Below are 16,136 nucleotides of genomic sequence, written 5' to 3' on the forward strand. Positions count from 1 at the left end.
GAATACAAGCATGGACTACTTTCTAAACGGTGAGAAAATTCATAAAGCCAAAGTACAAAGGGATGTGGGAGTGCTAGTTGAGGATTCTTTAAAGGTAAACATGCAGGTTGAATCTGTGATTAAGAAAGCGAATGCAATGCTGTCATTTATCTCAAGAGGGTTGGAATATAAAAGCAGTGATGTGCTACTGAGACTTTATAAAGCTCTGGTTAGGCCCCATTTGGAGTACTGTGTCCAGTTTTGGGCCCCACACCTCAGGAGGCACATACTGGCACTGGAGCGTGTCCAGCGGAGATTCACACAGATGATGCCTGGAATGGTAGGTCTAACATACAATGAACGGCTGAGGATCCTGGGATTGTACTCATTGGAGTTTAGAAGGTTAAGGGGAGATCTAATAGAAACTTACAAGATAATACATGGCTTGGAAAGGGTGGATGCTAAGAAATTGTTTCTGTTAGGCGAGGAGAGTAGGACCCGTGGGCACAGCCTTAGAATTAGAGGGGGTCAATTCAGAACAGAAATGCGGAGACATTTCTTCAGCCAGAGAGTGGTGGGCCTGTGGAATTCATTGCCACGGAGTGCAGTGGAGGTCGGGACGCTAAATGTCTTCAAGGCAGAGATTGATAAATTCTTGATGTCACAAGGAATTAAGGCTACGGGGAGAATGTGGGTAAGTGGAGTTGAAATGCCCATCAGCCATGATTAAATGGCGGAGTGGACTCGATGGGCCGAATGGCCTTACTTCCACTCCTATACCTTATGGTCTTATGGTCTAAGGAACATGCTGTCCACTAGATTTAAACATAGAAAAATAGTCAACAAGGTAAATGATAATTTTTCAATAAAGAGCAAAATAATAAAGCGGGCTTATATAAGCCTGAGAGAATGGCAGGAATACTTCAACAATCAAGATCAGATGTTACAAAGAGAATAAAATGATCATAGTATCCCTACATTGCAGAAAGAGGCCATTTCAGCCCATTAAGTCTGCACCGATCCTCCAATCATCCTACCGAGATTCAGCGACTACCCATAATCCCACATTTACGATGACTAACTCACCTAGACTGCAGGACATTAAGGAGCAACTTAGCATAGCGAATCCACCTAAAACCAAATACTTTGTATCTGAATGTGCATCGCATTTTAAATTAAGCAAATAAATTGATTTTGAAAGTTGAAGTAAATAAATATAATTTGATAGCCATTACAGAAATGTGGCTATAAGACAACATGAACATTGCAGGGTATATGACAATCATGAAAAATAAGAAACTAGGTAAAGGTGATGAAAGTCTCTGGATCAGTGGTGCTGGAAGAGCACAGCAATTCAGGCAGCATCCGAGGCGAGGCAAAATCGACGTTTCGGGCAAAAGCCATTCATCAGGAATAAAGGCAGAGAGCCTGAAGCGTGGAGAGATAAGCTAGAGGAGGGTGGGGGTGGGGATAGAGTAGCATAGAGTACAATAGGTCAGTGGGGAAGGAGATGAAGGTGATAGGTCAGGGAGGAGAGGGTGGAGTGGATAGGTGGAAAAGGAGCTGGGCAGGTCGGACAAGTCAGGGGATCGTATTGCTGGAGGTTAGAAACTAGGATGAGGTGGGGGAAGGGGAAATGAGGAAGCTGTTGAAATCCACATTGATGCCCTGGGGTTGAAGTGTTCCGAAGCGGAAGATGAGGCGTTCTTCTTCCATGCGTCTGGTGGTGAGGGAGCAGCGGTGGAGGAGGCTCAGCACCTCCATATCCTCGGCAGAGTGGAAGGGGGAGTTGAAATGTTGAGCCACGGGGCGGTTTGGTTGATTGGTGCGGGTGTCTCGGAGAGCGCTTTAGGGAACATCTCCGAGACACCCGCACCAATCTTGCTTTTAAGATTATTTTGTAGAGCAGCTCATTCTCGAACTGACCAGAGAGCAGCTTATAAAGCTACTAACAATGTGTAACCTGACAGGATTAATTTAGCAATCTCAGAGTTGAGGCACCTCTAGATAACAGCGATAACAATATGATTTGATTTTACATTCAGTTTGGAAGGGAGAAATTAGATCTAAGACTCGTTGTTAAACCTAAATAAAGCAGCTATGTGGATGTAAATAATAAAAAAAACTGCAAATGCTGGAGATCCGAAACAGAAACTGCTGGAAACAGAAACGGAAATTGCTGGAGAAACTCCATCTGGTGACTATTCATCAGAACTGTTAATGGCTAGAGAAAACTGGCTATTTATGCTAGTTGAAGTGGGGGGTGGAGAGGGGAGAGATGAATGGATAGAGGAGATAGAATGGGTAAATGGAAGGATGGAATCAGACTCTAAAGTTATTGAACTCGATGATAAGTCCTGGAGGCTGCAGGGTCCCAAAGCAGAAAATAAGATGTTGTTACCAACTTAACAGAGTTCTTTGAGGAAGTGACCAAGTTGATAGATGAAGGAAGGGCTGTTGATGTCATATACATGGACTTTAGTAAGGCGTTTGTTAAGATTCCCCATGGTAAACTAATAGAGAAAGTGAAGTCACATGGTGTGCAGGGTGTTCCAGCTAGGTGGATAAAGAACTGGTTGAGCAACAGGAGACAGAGAGTAGTAGTTGAAGGGAGTTTCGCGAAATGGAGAAAGGTGACCAGAGGTGTTCCACAGGGGTCAGTGTTGGGGCCACTGTTGTTTGTAATAAACATAAATGATCTGGAAGAGGGCATTGTTGGTATGATCAGCAAGTTTGCAGATGACACGAAGATTGGTGGAATAGCAGAAAGAACAAGGAACTGTCAAAGAATACAGCAAGATAGATAGACTGGAGAGTTGGGCGGAAAAGTGGCAGATAGAGTTCAATCTAGACAAATGTGAGGTGATGCTTTTAGGCAAGTCTAATTCTAGAGCGACTTATAAATGAACGGAAGAGCCTTGGGAAAAGTTGATGGGCAGAGAGATCTGGGAGGGCAGGTCCATTGTACCCTGAAGGTTGCTGCATAGGTGGATAGAGTGGTCAAGAAGGCAAGTATGCTTGCCTTCATTGGACGGGGTATTGAGTATAAGTGCTCACAAGTCATGTTAAAATTCTACAAAACATTGGTTCGGCCACATTTTGAAACTGTGTACAGTTCTGGTCACCACGTTACCAAAAGGAGGTAGATGCTTTAGGAGGATGCAGAGAAGATTTACAAGGATGTTGCCTGGTATGGAAGGTGCTAGCTATGAAGAGAGGTAGAGTAGGTTAGGTAAAAACAATGACTGCAGATGCTGGAAACCAGATTCTGGATTAGTGGTGCTGGAAGAGCACAGCAGTTCAGGCAGCATCCAAGGCTGCTCCTTGGATGCTGTCTGAACTGCTTGCTCTTCCAGTACCACTAATCCAGAAGTTGAGTAGGTTAGGTTTGTTTTCACTAGAAAAAAGGAGATTGAGAGGGGACCTGATTGAGGTTTACAAAATCATGAAGGGTATAGACAGGGTGGATAGAGATAAGCTTTTTCCCAGGGTGAAAGCTTCAATAATGAGAGGTGAAAGGTGAAAAGTTTAAGGAGGATACTTGCGGCAAGTACTTCACACAGAGGGTGGTGAGCATCTGGAACACATTACCAACAGAGGTGGTAGAGGCAGGCACGGTAGATTCATTTAAGATGCATCTGGACAGATGCATGAGTAGGTGGGGAGCAGAGGGATACAGATGCTTCGGAATTGGGCGACAGGTTTAGTCAGTAGATTCGGATAGGATCAGACTTGGAGGGCTGAAGGGCCAAAGAAAATTTTCTTTGTTCTTTGTTCTTCGAGTTTCTGTTGAGGCTCATTGGAACACTGTGACAGAAATGTTGTATGTGGGCATGATAATTGAGTTAGTAGAAATCAAACTAACTTACTGGGCTAGGGGATAGTTCAACAGAGATATAGTGGCAGGCATTTAACATGATATTTTGGAATATCATGTTCCCAGCTGATATTATTGCCAGACATGTCAGATCCCAGACTGAAATCTGGCTTGATAGAATGTATTTTGTTTATTTGGTTTTAAAGAAGCAATCTTTCACTGAAACACAAACATGCAATGGTGCAGTTTCCAGTTTAACAACAAAACAGATTTACTTTGAAAAAAGTGAAGATAAAACAGAATAAACCAAACTATTTGCATATAACATACATTTTGTGTGGATCCGCAGGAGATGGGGGAGATACTAAACGAGTTTTTTGCAACAGTATTTACTGTGGAAAAGGACATGGAAGATATAGAATGTAGGGAAATAGATAGTGACATCTTGAAAAATGTCCATATTACAGAGGATGAAATGCTGGATGACTTGAAATGCACAAAAGTGGATAAATCCCCAGGACCTGATCAGGTGTACACTTAATGGTAAGGTCCTAGGGAGTGTTGCTGAACAAAGAGACCTTGGGGTGCAGGTTCATAGCTCTTTGAAAGTGGAGTCGCAGGTAGATAGGATAGTGAAGAAGGCGTTTGGTATGCTTTCCTTTATTGGTCAGAGTATGGAGTACAGGAGTTGGGAGGTCATGTTGCGGCTGTACAGGGCATTGGTTAGGCCAAAGTAGGAATATTGCGTGCAATTCTGGTCTCCTTCCTATCGGAAGAATGTTGTGAAACTTGAAAGAGTTCAGAAAAGATTTACAAGGATGTTGCCAGGGTTGGAGGATCTGAATGACAGGGAGAGGCTGAACAGGCTGGGGCTGTTTTCCCTGGAGCGTCGGAGGCTGAGGGGTGAGCTTATAGAGGTTTACAAAATTATGAGGGGCATGGATAGGATAAATAGGCAAAGACTTTTCCCTGGGATCGGGGAGTCCAGAACTAGAGGGCATAGGGTTAGGGTGAGAGGGGAAAGATATAAAAGAGACCTAAGGGGCAACTTTTTCACACAGAGGGTTGTACATGTATGGAATGAGCTGCCAGAGGATGTGGTGGAGGCTGGTACAATTGCAACATTTAAGAGGCATTTGGGTGGGTATATGAATAGGAAGGATTTGGAGGGATATGGGCCGGGTGCTGGCAGGTGGGACTAGATTGGGTTGGGATATCTGGTCGGCATGGACGGGTTGGACTGAAGGGTCTGTTTCTATGCTGTACATCTCTATGACTCCATGACTCACAACTGCCTGGGATATAGTTTATCCGGATCTGGGAATTTGTCTACTTGTACGCCTGCTAACACCTTCATTACCTCCTCACACTCCCTATGTCAAACTGCTCAAGAACCTTGCAATCGCTCTACCTGAATTCTGTGCCCCTTCCTCCTCCAAAGTGAAGACATGTGAAGTGCTTGTTTGACACTGGAGCACTGACCTCCAGCTCCATGCATAGATTGCTCCCTTAGTCCTTAATGGGCCACATTCTTTGCTTAGTTATCCTCTTTCCTCTTGGTGTGTTTGCTATCCTAATTGCTGTCAGGTGCTGCCCATTGCCCCCAAACACCACCTTTCTCCACTCAGACCTTCATTGATTTGCTTCTTTTGTACCTGTTACATGCTTCTTATCCTTTTTATCCAGTCCTGAATATCCCTCAATATGTGGATTCTTTGGGATTGTTTCTGTATTTCATCTGACCAGGGAGCATGTTGGGCCTGTAATCTTGCTAATTCCATTTTTGAATGCATCCCCCAGTTTTGCTGTAGATTTTACCTAGCTGTTTCCCATCTACTTTGGCCAGATTATGCTGTATTTTAATAAAATCTGCCTTGCTCCAATCCAATGCAAAAAGGCTTTGGATTGAGGTAAGGCAGATCTTATTTTAAAAAAAACAGGATCTGGCCCAAATAGTCTCAGTTATTGAGTGTGAAGCTACAGCAGAACAGTAGGAGGCATTCACCAAGATCCTGGGGAGAGTACAGCAACAACATTTTTCCTTTCGGGTAAAATGTAGGAGCAACAAGCACATAGAAATACCGGATGTGTACAGATATTCAGGACTGGATAAAAAGAAGAGGATGTATAAAGGGAGCAAAACAATAGAGGCCATAGAGAAGTATAGATAATGCAGGAGGCTATTTAAGAACACAATTGGGAGATTGAAGGAGCACAGAAAAAGAAATACTGGCAGGCAAGATTAGGGAGATTCCCAAGATATTCTGCAAGCATATCAAGGGGAAGAGAACAAATGGGGAAACAGCAGGGCCTATTAGACACCAAGGGGCAATTTGTGTGTGAAGTCAAAGGATACTGGTAGACTATTAAATGAGTAACTCCTATCTGTCTGCTCAGAAGGAGGAGGATACGAGTACAGAATTAGAGAAGATGGACTGTAAAGATTTTGAGCATTTTGATAAAGGAAGCAAAGAAGTATTGAAGGTTTTAGCGGATTTAATAGTGGATAATCCCCAGATCTGGATAAGTTGTATCCCAAGCTGTTGTGGGAGATGAAGGAGGAAATATTCTAATCAGGACTCTGGCCCAAACTTTTAATGATCTCTCGTGACAGGAAGTGCTCGAGGACTGCAGGACAGAAGGGTGGCAGAGATAGACAAGGGAGTGTAGATTGGTGACTGTCTAATTAATGGTAGGGAACGTATTGAAGAAGAAAATTAATCTCCATTTGGAGAAGTAAATTTGATTAGGGCTAGTCAGCATGGCTTTCAGAGGGGGAATCATGCATTTTAAAAAGTAAACTGGTTGAATGTTTTGAGGAGGTGACCAAGTATGTAGATGAGGCTAGGGTAGTTGATATAGTTTATATGGATTTCAGCAAGACCTTTGACAAGGTTCCAGATGGACTACTGATTGAGGTAAAAGCACATAAAGTCCAGGATAACTTGACAAGTTGGATTCAAAATTGCCGTGGTAGCTGGAGGCTGGTGACCAGTGGCAAACTACAAAGATCAGCTCTGGGTCCCTTACTGTTTGTGATATTCGTAAATGATGTAGATAGATTCATAGAGATGTACAGCATGGAAATAGATCCTTGGGTCCAACTTGTCCATGCCAACCAGATATCCTAAATTAATCTAGTCTCATTTGCCAGCATTTGGCCCATATCCCTCTAAACCCTCCCTATTCATGCACCTGTCCAGATATGTTTTTAATGCTGAAATTGTAACAGCCTCCACCACTTTCTGTGACAGTTCATTAATGCTGACTGCACCTAGTCTTCCATCTAAGTACTAACCCAGTCTGTGGGGAGTAGTTGAAAGGCGGAGCAGAAGCACGGAGTGAGCGTAAGACTCACTGTCTCTGAGAAAAATACTGGAGTGATGTCACAGGAAACTGACCTGATTAGCTGGTAGGAAATCCGCAGTAAGTTTTAAAAAGGGCATAGCTGAGAAGTATAGAAATTAGCTCATAAATTTATATAAATTAATAAAGTAACTAAATAGAGGTGGCTGGGCAGGTGATGTGCTGTAGTTAATGTGGGAGCTGGCTGATCCCATTGTAAACTGCAGTGATCACATCTGCAGTAAGTTGGTTGCTAGAGTACTTCCGGCTCAGAATTGATGATCTGGAATCTGAGTTTCAAACACTTCAGCACATCCGGAGGGGGAAGAGTTATCTGGACACTTCGTTTCAGATGGCAGTCACACCTGGTAGACAAAGTAATTCAAATTCAACCAGTAATCAGGGACAGCAGGGTATCGGTGCAAGTGAGGCAGATGGGGGATCCTGAGTCTAGGAACATGGGAAAGCAAATCTTAGCAGGACTTATACACTTAATGGTAAGGTCATACGGAGTGTTGCTGAACAAAGAGACTTTGGAGTGCAGGTTCATAGTTCCTTGAAAGTAGAGAAGAAGGTGTTTGGCTTTCCTTTATTGGTCAGAGTTTTGAGTACTGTGTTTGGAAGGTCATGTTGCGGCTGTACAGGACATTGGTTAGGCCACTGTTGGAATATTGCATGCAATTCTGGTCTCCTTCCTATCGGAAAGATGTTGTGAAACTTGAAAGGGTTCAGAAAAGATTTACAAGGATGTTGCCAGGGTTGAAGGATTTGAGCTAGAGGGAGAGGCTGAACAGGCTGGGGCTGTTTTCTCTGGAGCGTCGGAGGTTGAGGGGTGACCTTAGAGAGGTTTACAAAATTATGAGGGGCATGGATAGAATAAATAGACAATAAATAGGGGTGGGGGAGTCCAGAATTAGAGGGCATAGGTTTAGGGTGAGAGGAGAAAGATATAAAAGAGACCTAAGGTGTAACTTTTTCATGCAGATGGTAGTACGTGTGTGGAATGAGCTGCCAGAGGAAGTGGTGGAGGCTAGTACAATTGCAACATTTAAAAGGCATTCGGATGGACATATGAATAGGAAGGGTTTGGAGGGATATGGGCCAGGCACTGGCAGGTACGACTAAATTGGATTGGGATATCTGGTTGGCATGGACGAGTTGGACTGAAGGGTCTGTTTCTGTGCTTTACAGCTCTATGACTCCATTTAAAGATTTCAAAACACATGGTAAAAGTACAATCTGATTAATCCCAATAATACTTGAAATGTAAACAATGTAATTTATATATTATATATGAATTTTTAGACTCTGAGTTAGTAACAGATGGGTTTTCTGTACATCTAAAATGAATATCTAATTTCTAAGTATTTCTTTAATCACAATGATTACTTCTAAAGCAGATTTTGAGATGTAACTTTAGAACGAATGAGTTTTTATGCACCACTAATGGATATTTGTTTACCTTAATCTGTTTCGTGACCCAGCAAGATAAATAAATGGGCTTCAAGATTTTATCGAAATTTTTGGAACTTATTTTTGTTTAAGTATAAGGAAAATGTCAACAGCTAAGAGCAAGATTTTGTTTTTGGTTTAGTTTAAGTTTTGAGAAGTCTTAAAAATTCTTGGACAAAGATAGTAATGCTCATGAGAAAGGGAGGATTTAGAGAAGTAGGTTACTTTAGAGTAAAGAGTTAGGTATTGGGATAAAACCAAAAAGAGATTACTTAAAATTGAATATATTTAGGCTTAGGAGCATATAGTTCCAGGAAGAAGCTGTCTGTATTTCCAGTTTATAAATGGCTGTCACAAATGACTTAAACCTACCAAGGTATTAAAGTCAGGAATTTTGCTGTGAGTATTGTATGAATGGTATTTTTGTGTACAATGAAAAGTATATTTTTGGGTAATGTGCTAGGGATATATTTTGAGTGCTTTACAAAAAATATTGTTTTCTTTTCAATTTATATATGAGTGTTTTGGGATTAATGGGATTCTACTTTTCTGTGTATTGAAAAATATTTGAATATATGCTATAAGTAGTTGGTTTGGTTTATTTTGTTTCATCTTAATTTCTTTTATTAATAGACTTCTGTTTTAATGTTAAGTAGTCAATGCTGCAGATTTTGCTTTATGTTTCAATGAGACACTATATTCTCAAAATCAAAGCTAATCAAAATGTGATTTATCAAACCTGACTTCAGTTCGAGATCTGACTTGGCCAGTAATGATATCAACTGGGATTACAACAAATGGTTTGGCCAGGATTATTGCATTCCCTGGATTTAAGAGGGATCCATGTCTTTACTACTGAAAATGACAGTTATGTGGTAGTTCTGGATATAAAACAGCTGTATTCTGGTAAAGTTTATTGCGCAGAATTTGAAAATGGCTTTGAACGTTAAGGATTTTTGGAAATGGAAGACATCACTGTAGATTATTTCAAATTCTTGACTAAAACTAAACAGAGTGATTTAGCAGATAAATTAAAGGAAGAAGCGAAAACAGACTATGTAAGGATGAGATGCTCCAAGTGATTACATATTGAGAAATGGAAGGAAGAAAACCTGAAACCTGGGCGGCTTTGTTGGATTTGATTTGATTTAATTATTATTGTCACACATACCTAAGTTTTGCAGACAGTACAAGCAGATCATAACATACAAAGACACAAAGATCATAGGGTGATTGAACAGGAATACAAAGTTACAACTGCAAAGAAGGTGTACAAAAAGCAAGATCAACATTAGATTTGAAATTTGGAAGTCCATTCGGAAGCCTAATACAGCAGGAAGGAATTTGTTCTTAAATCTTGAAGCTTTAAGCTTGTTCTTAAAGCTTCTTACACGTGTTTAAGCTTTTCCACCTTCAACCTGACAGAAGACATTGGACAAAATTATAACTTGGGTGGGAGGCATCTTTGATGATTTGCTGCAGTTAGGAATAAAAGGAATTGAACTTAAAGAAAAGAAAAAAAGACTTGAAACTGAGGTTAAAAAAAAATGCTTTCTCAACATTGCCCCTTCACCTCACAATGCCCACAGTTCCTTCATCTAGATTATTATTCGTATAACGTGAACACTTGTGGTCCCAACATGGATGCCTGTGGAACTGCATTTGTCATTGACTTCCATCCTGAAAAAGACCATTTAGTCCTTATTCTTTGCCTTCTGCCAGTCAGCCAATCCTCTATTCATGCTACTACCCTAAACCATGGGCTCTTTTCTTACAGCAGTCTGCTGTGCGGCACCTCATCAAAGGCCTTCTGGAAATGGAATTTCAAATGCACGAGCGGATTAAAGAAATAGGAGATCTATGAATGAAAGAAGTACTTTTAAGGGAACACACAGAAGGACTTCAAAATAACAAGAGAGAGGCTGGAACTGAAAAACGATATGAATAAATTGCCATGCTTTCATTGTACTAAAATTGGAAATATCAAAGCCAATTGCTGGAAATCAAAAAGTTGATATGGAAAGAATGTTTTCTCTTGTCCCCTAGTTCAGAACTAATGGAACTATGTTTTAAAATTAGGGATCATCTTTTTAGATGAGAGATAAGGAGAATTATTTCTCTTGGGGGTGTCTGCCTCAGAAGACAGTAGAGTCATAGAGTCATAGAGATGTACAGCATGGAAACAGACCCTTCGGTCCAACCCGTCCATGCCGACCAGATATCCCAACCCAATCTAGTCCCACCCGGCCCATTTGCCTCCAAACCCTTCCTATTCATATACCCATCCAAATGCCTCTTAAATGTTGCAATTGTACCAGCCTCCACCACATCCTCTGGCAGCTCATTCCATACACGTACCACCCTCTGCGTGAAAAAGTTGCCCCTTAGGTCTCTTTTATATCTTTTCCCTCTCACCCTAAACCTATGCCCTCTAGTTCTGGACTCCCCGACCCTAGGGAAAAGACTTTGCCTATTTATCCTATCCATGCCCCACATAATTTTGTAAACCTCTATAAGGTCACCCCTCAGCCTCTGACACTGCAGGGAAAGCAGCCCCAGCCTGTTCAGCCTCTCCCTGTAGCTCAAATCCTCCAACCCAGGCAACATTCTTGTAAATCTTTTCTGAACCTTTCAAGTTTCACACCATCTTTCCGATAGGAAGGAAACCAGAATTGCACGCAATGTTCCAACAGTGGCCTAACCAATGTCCTGTACAGCCACAACATGACCTCTCAACTCCTGTACTCAATACGCTGACCAATAAAGGGAAGTATACCAAAAGCCTTCTTCACTATCCTATCTACCTGCGACTCCACTTTCAAGGAGCTATGAACCTGCACTCCAAGGTCTCTTTGTTCAGCAACACTCCCTAGGACCTCACTATTAAATGTATAAGTCCTGCTAAGATTTGCTTTCCCAAAATGCAGCACCTCACATTTATCTGAATTAAACTCCATCTGCCACTTCTCAGCCCATTGGTTCATCTGGTCCAGATCCTGTTGTAATCCGAGGTAACCCTCTTCGCTGTCCACTACACCTCCAATTTTGGTGTCATCTGCAAACTTACTAACTGTACCTCTTATGCTCGCATCCAACTCATTGATGTAAATGACAAAAAGTAGAGGACTCAGCACCGATCCTTGTGGCACTCCACTGGTCACAGGCCTCCAGTCTGAAAAACAACCCCCCTCCACCACCACCTTCTGTCTTCTACTTTTGAGCCAGTTCTGTATCCAAATGGCTAGTTCTCCCTGTATTCCATGAGATCCAACTTTGCTAATCAGTCTCCCATGGGGAACCTTGTCGGACGCCTTACTGAAGTCCATATAGATCACATCTACTGCTCTGCCCTCATCAATCTTCTTGGTTACTTCTTCAAAAAACTCAATCAAGTTTGTGAGACATGATTTCCCACGCACAAAGCCATGTTGACTATCCCGAATCAGCCCTTGCCTTTCCAAATACATCTTGTCCCTCAGCATTCCCTCCAACAACTTGCCCACCACCGAGGTCAGGCTCACTGGTGTATAGTTCCCTGGCTTGTCTTTACCGCCCTTCTTAAACAGTGGCACCATGTTTGCCAACCTCCAGTCTTCCGGCACCTCACCTGTGACTATCGATGATACAAATATCTCAGCAAGTGGCCCAGCAATCACTTCTCTAGCTTCCCACAGAATTCTCGGGTATACCTGATCAGGTCCTGCGGATTTATCCACTTTTAACCGTTTCATGACATCCAGCACTTCCTCCTCTGTAATCTGGACATTTTGCAAGCCTATATCTTCCATATCCTTTTCCACAGTAAATACTGATGCAAAATATTCATTTAGTATCTGCCCCATTTTCTGTGGCTCTACACAAAGGCCGCCTTGCTGATTTTTGAGGAGTCCTATTCTCTCCCTTATTACGCTTTTGTCCTTAATATATTTGTAAAAACCCTTTGGATTCTCCTTAATTCTATTTGCCAAAGCTATCTCATCTCCCCTTTTTGCCCTCCTGATTTCCCTCTTAAGTATACTCCTACTTTCTTTATACTCTTCTAAGGATTCACTCGATCTATCCTGCCTATACCTGACATATGCTTCCTTCTTTTTCTTAACCAACCCTCAATTTCTTTAGTCATCCAGCATTCCCTATACCTACCAGCCTTCCCTTTCACCCTGACAGGAATATACTTTCTCTGGATTCTTGTTATATCATTTCTGAAGGCTTCTCATTTTCCAGCCGTCCCTTTACCTGCGAACATCTGTCTCCAATTAGCTTTCGAAAGTTCTTGCCTAATACCGTCAAAATTGACCTTCCTTCAATTTAGAACTTCAACTTTTAGATCTGGTCTATCCTTTTCTGTCACTATTTTAAAACGAATAGAATTATGGTCGCTGGCCCCAAAGTGCTCCCCCACTGACACCTCGGTCACCTGCCCTGCCTTATTTCCCAAGAGTAGGTCAAGTTTTGCACCTTCTTTAGTAGATACATCCACATACTGAATCAGAAAATTGTCTTGTACACACTTAAAAATTCCTCTCCACCTAAACCTTTAGCACTATGGCAGTCCCAGTCGATGTTTGGAAAGTTAAAATCCCCTACCATAACTACTCTATTATTCTTACAGATAGCTGAGATCTCCTTACAAGTTTGTTTCTCAATTTCCCTCTGACTATTGGGGGGTCTATAATACAATCCCAATAAGGTGATCATCCCTTTCTTATTTCTCAGTTCCACCCAAATAACTTCCCTGGATGTATTTCCGGGACTATCCTCCCTCAGCACAGTTGTAATGCTATCCCTTATCAAAAATGCCACTCGCCCTCCTCTCTTGCCTCCCTTTCTATCCTTCCTGTAGCATTTGTATCCTGGAACATTAAGCTGCCAGTCCTGCCCATCCCTGAGCCATGTTTCCTTAATTGCTATGATATCCCAGTCCCATGTTCCTAACCATGCCCTGAGTTCATCTGCCTTCCCTGTTCAGCCCCTTGCATTGAAATAAATGCAGTTTAATTTATTAGTCCTACCTTTTCCCTGCCTGCCCTGACTGTTTGACTCACTTCTGTTCTCAGCTGTACCACTCTCAGATCGATTTCTTTCCTCACTATCTCCCTGGGTTCCACCCCCACCCCCCACCCCCCACCTTACTAGTTTAAATCCTCCCAAGCAGTTCTAGCAAATTTCCCTGCCAGTATATTAGTCCCCTTCCAATTTAGGTGCAATCGGTCCTTCTTCTACAGCTCACTTCTACCCCAAAAGAGATTCCAATGATCCAAAAATGTGAATCCTTCTCCCATACACCAGCTCCTCAGCCGTGCATTCATCTGCTCTATCCTCCTATTCCTGCCCTCACTAGCTCGTGGCACTGGGAGTAATCCAGATATTACTACCCTTGAGGACCTCCTTTATAAATTTCTGCGTAACTCTCTAGAATCTCTCTTCAGAGTCTCAACCTTAGGGGCAGGGTCACTGAATATTTTTAAGACAAGGGTGTACATACTCCTGTTAGGCCGGTGAATCAATAGTTATAAGAGGGTAGATGGAAATGTGGAATTTGAAATACAAATGATCTTACTGAGTAGCAGAACAGGCTGCAGGAGCCAAATGGTCACCTGCTCTGCTATTTTGTATGCTGATATGTAACACTTTCCCACTGAAATAATTATTTTTGCAATGTTTTATTAGAGTTGCTAAAGAGTTCTAATTTTATTTGACTACAGGTTCAATGCACAATAAAAAGTATTTTCAAAGAATATTACTGGAAAAATTATTCTTAGGTTCACTTGGCTCCTCTTTCTTAAGAATGTAAGAACGAGGACCAGATGTAGCCAAATCAGCTCCTCGAACTTGCTCCGCCATTCATTACAATCATGGCTGATCTCAGCTCGGCCACAACTTCACTTTCCTGCTCACTCCTTGTTACTGATTAAAAGCCTGTCTATCTTTCCTTAAATTTACTCATTCACCCACACTCTAGGGCAGTGAATTTCAAAGGCTCACAACACTTTTACAGAAGTAATTTCTCCTCATCTCTGGTTTAAATCCACTATCCCTTATTCTAAAATTAAGACTTCTCATTCTAGATTGCCCCACCCCCCCCCCCACCAAAAAGGAAACATCCTGTCTCTGTCTACATTGTCAATCTTCTTTAGCATGTTATATACCTCAATTAGATTTCCTCTCAGTCTTCTAAACTCAAGAGAGTGTAGGCCTAAACTGCTCAATCTCTCTTCATAAGACTAATCTCCTCTGAATTGCCTCCAATGCAATTGCATTTCTTCTCAAGTAAGTCATAGACGATGGCTTTCGAAAATGCAAGTATTTGTACACAATACTCCAGATGCTGTCACACTAATGCCTTATCCAGTTGCAGCAACACCTCCCTACTTTTATAATCTATTCCTTTGGCAAAAAATGCTAAAACTCCATTCGCCTTCCTTTTTAAGTACTGTACCTACATCCTAGCTTTCTACAATTCATGCATGAGGATACTCAGATTCCTGTCACTGAAGCACTCTGAAATTTCTCTCCAATTAGGTAACAAGTTGTTTTTCTATTCTTCCAACCAAAATGGACAACCTCACTTATCTATGTTAAACTGCCATTTTCTGAAAATTTGATGGCCAAAGATAAAATTAAGTTAGAGACAAAAGAACTGCAGATGCTGGAATCCAAGATAGACACGCAGGAAGCTGGAAAAACACAGCAAGCCAGGCAGCATCAGGAGGTGGGGAAGTCGATGTTTTGGGTGTAACCCTTCTTCAGGACTGTGGATGGTTGTAAAGGGAGCCGCAGATAAAGGTGTTGGGGGGGGGGGGGGGGTGTAATGGGGATAGGTGAAAACAGGTAGAGGGTACAAACTGGTTGGTCAATGAGAGGGATGAATCTGGTTGGTGGCTGAGAGGAATGGAAGGGAGAGGGAGGGGCTGGGAAGGGAGTTGAGTTGGGGGATGGGAAGGGAGGTTATTTGAAATTGGAGAACTCAATGTTGAGTCCTCTGGGCTGTATACTGCCCAAGTGGAAAATGAGATGTTGTTCCTCCAATTTGCAGTTTGGTTCGTGGCAATGGAGGAGGAGGCCAAGGATGGTCATGTCGGAAAGGGAGTGGGAAGGAGAATTAAAATAGATGGTGACTGGGAGGTCTGGGTGGCCCTTTCAGGCCTAGCTGAGATCCTCGGGACCAGCCTCCAGCTTTTGCCTCCACTTCTGGCTCCTCCCACTCTGCAATCAACTACATTTCCCAGGGTCACCCCAGGTCCTACTGCCTGCCTGCAGCTAGCCTCACCTATCTACCCCACAATGCACCCCAACCCCCTGCAGACCTTCCCCTATTCCCAACCCGCTCCCCAGTCCACCCTCCTCCCAATCTCCTTTCTCTCCAACACCTACTCCCCCCACCACACCACATCTAACCCTCACCCACCACATCTATCACCCTTCCCCTTCCACTTCAGTCTCCTTGGGCCCCCCACAAAACCCCAGCCCTGAGCCTTGCCACATAGTCATTATGCCCCCACCCTGACCTCAAACTCTCTGAGTCTGAACTGTCCGTCCTTAG

At 42.5% G+C, this 16,136-nt stretch overlaps 1 long non-coding RNA gene across 2 annotated transcripts in view; it reads left to right on the plus strand.

Moving 5' to 3' along the window:
* The window catches only part of LOC122556801 (uncharacterized), a 182,113-nt gene that overhangs the window by 57,628 nt on the left and 108,349 nt on the right, over window positions 1–16,136 (plus strand). The window contains exon 3 of one of the 2 annotated variants that reach the window (XR_015751338.1): window positions 10,371–14,620. The exons of the other annotated variant lie outside the window; for it this stretch is intronic. This is a non-coding gene — a long non-coding RNA (uncharacterized LOC122556801). Of the gene's footprint in view, window positions 1–10,370; window positions 14,621–16,136 lie in introns of those variants that run through there. 2 annotated transcript variants of the gene reach the window in all.

This window comes from Chiloscyllium plagiosum, unplaced genomic scaffold (genome assembly GCF_037043375.1).
Source record: "Chiloscyllium plagiosum isolate Xiang-an unplaced genomic scaffold, Cpla_swu_hap1 HiC_scaffold_2, whole genome shotgun sequence".
NCBI classification, from domain to species: Eukaryota; Metazoa; Chordata; class Chondrichthyes; order Orectolobiformes; family Hemiscylliidae; genus Chiloscyllium; species Chiloscyllium plagiosum.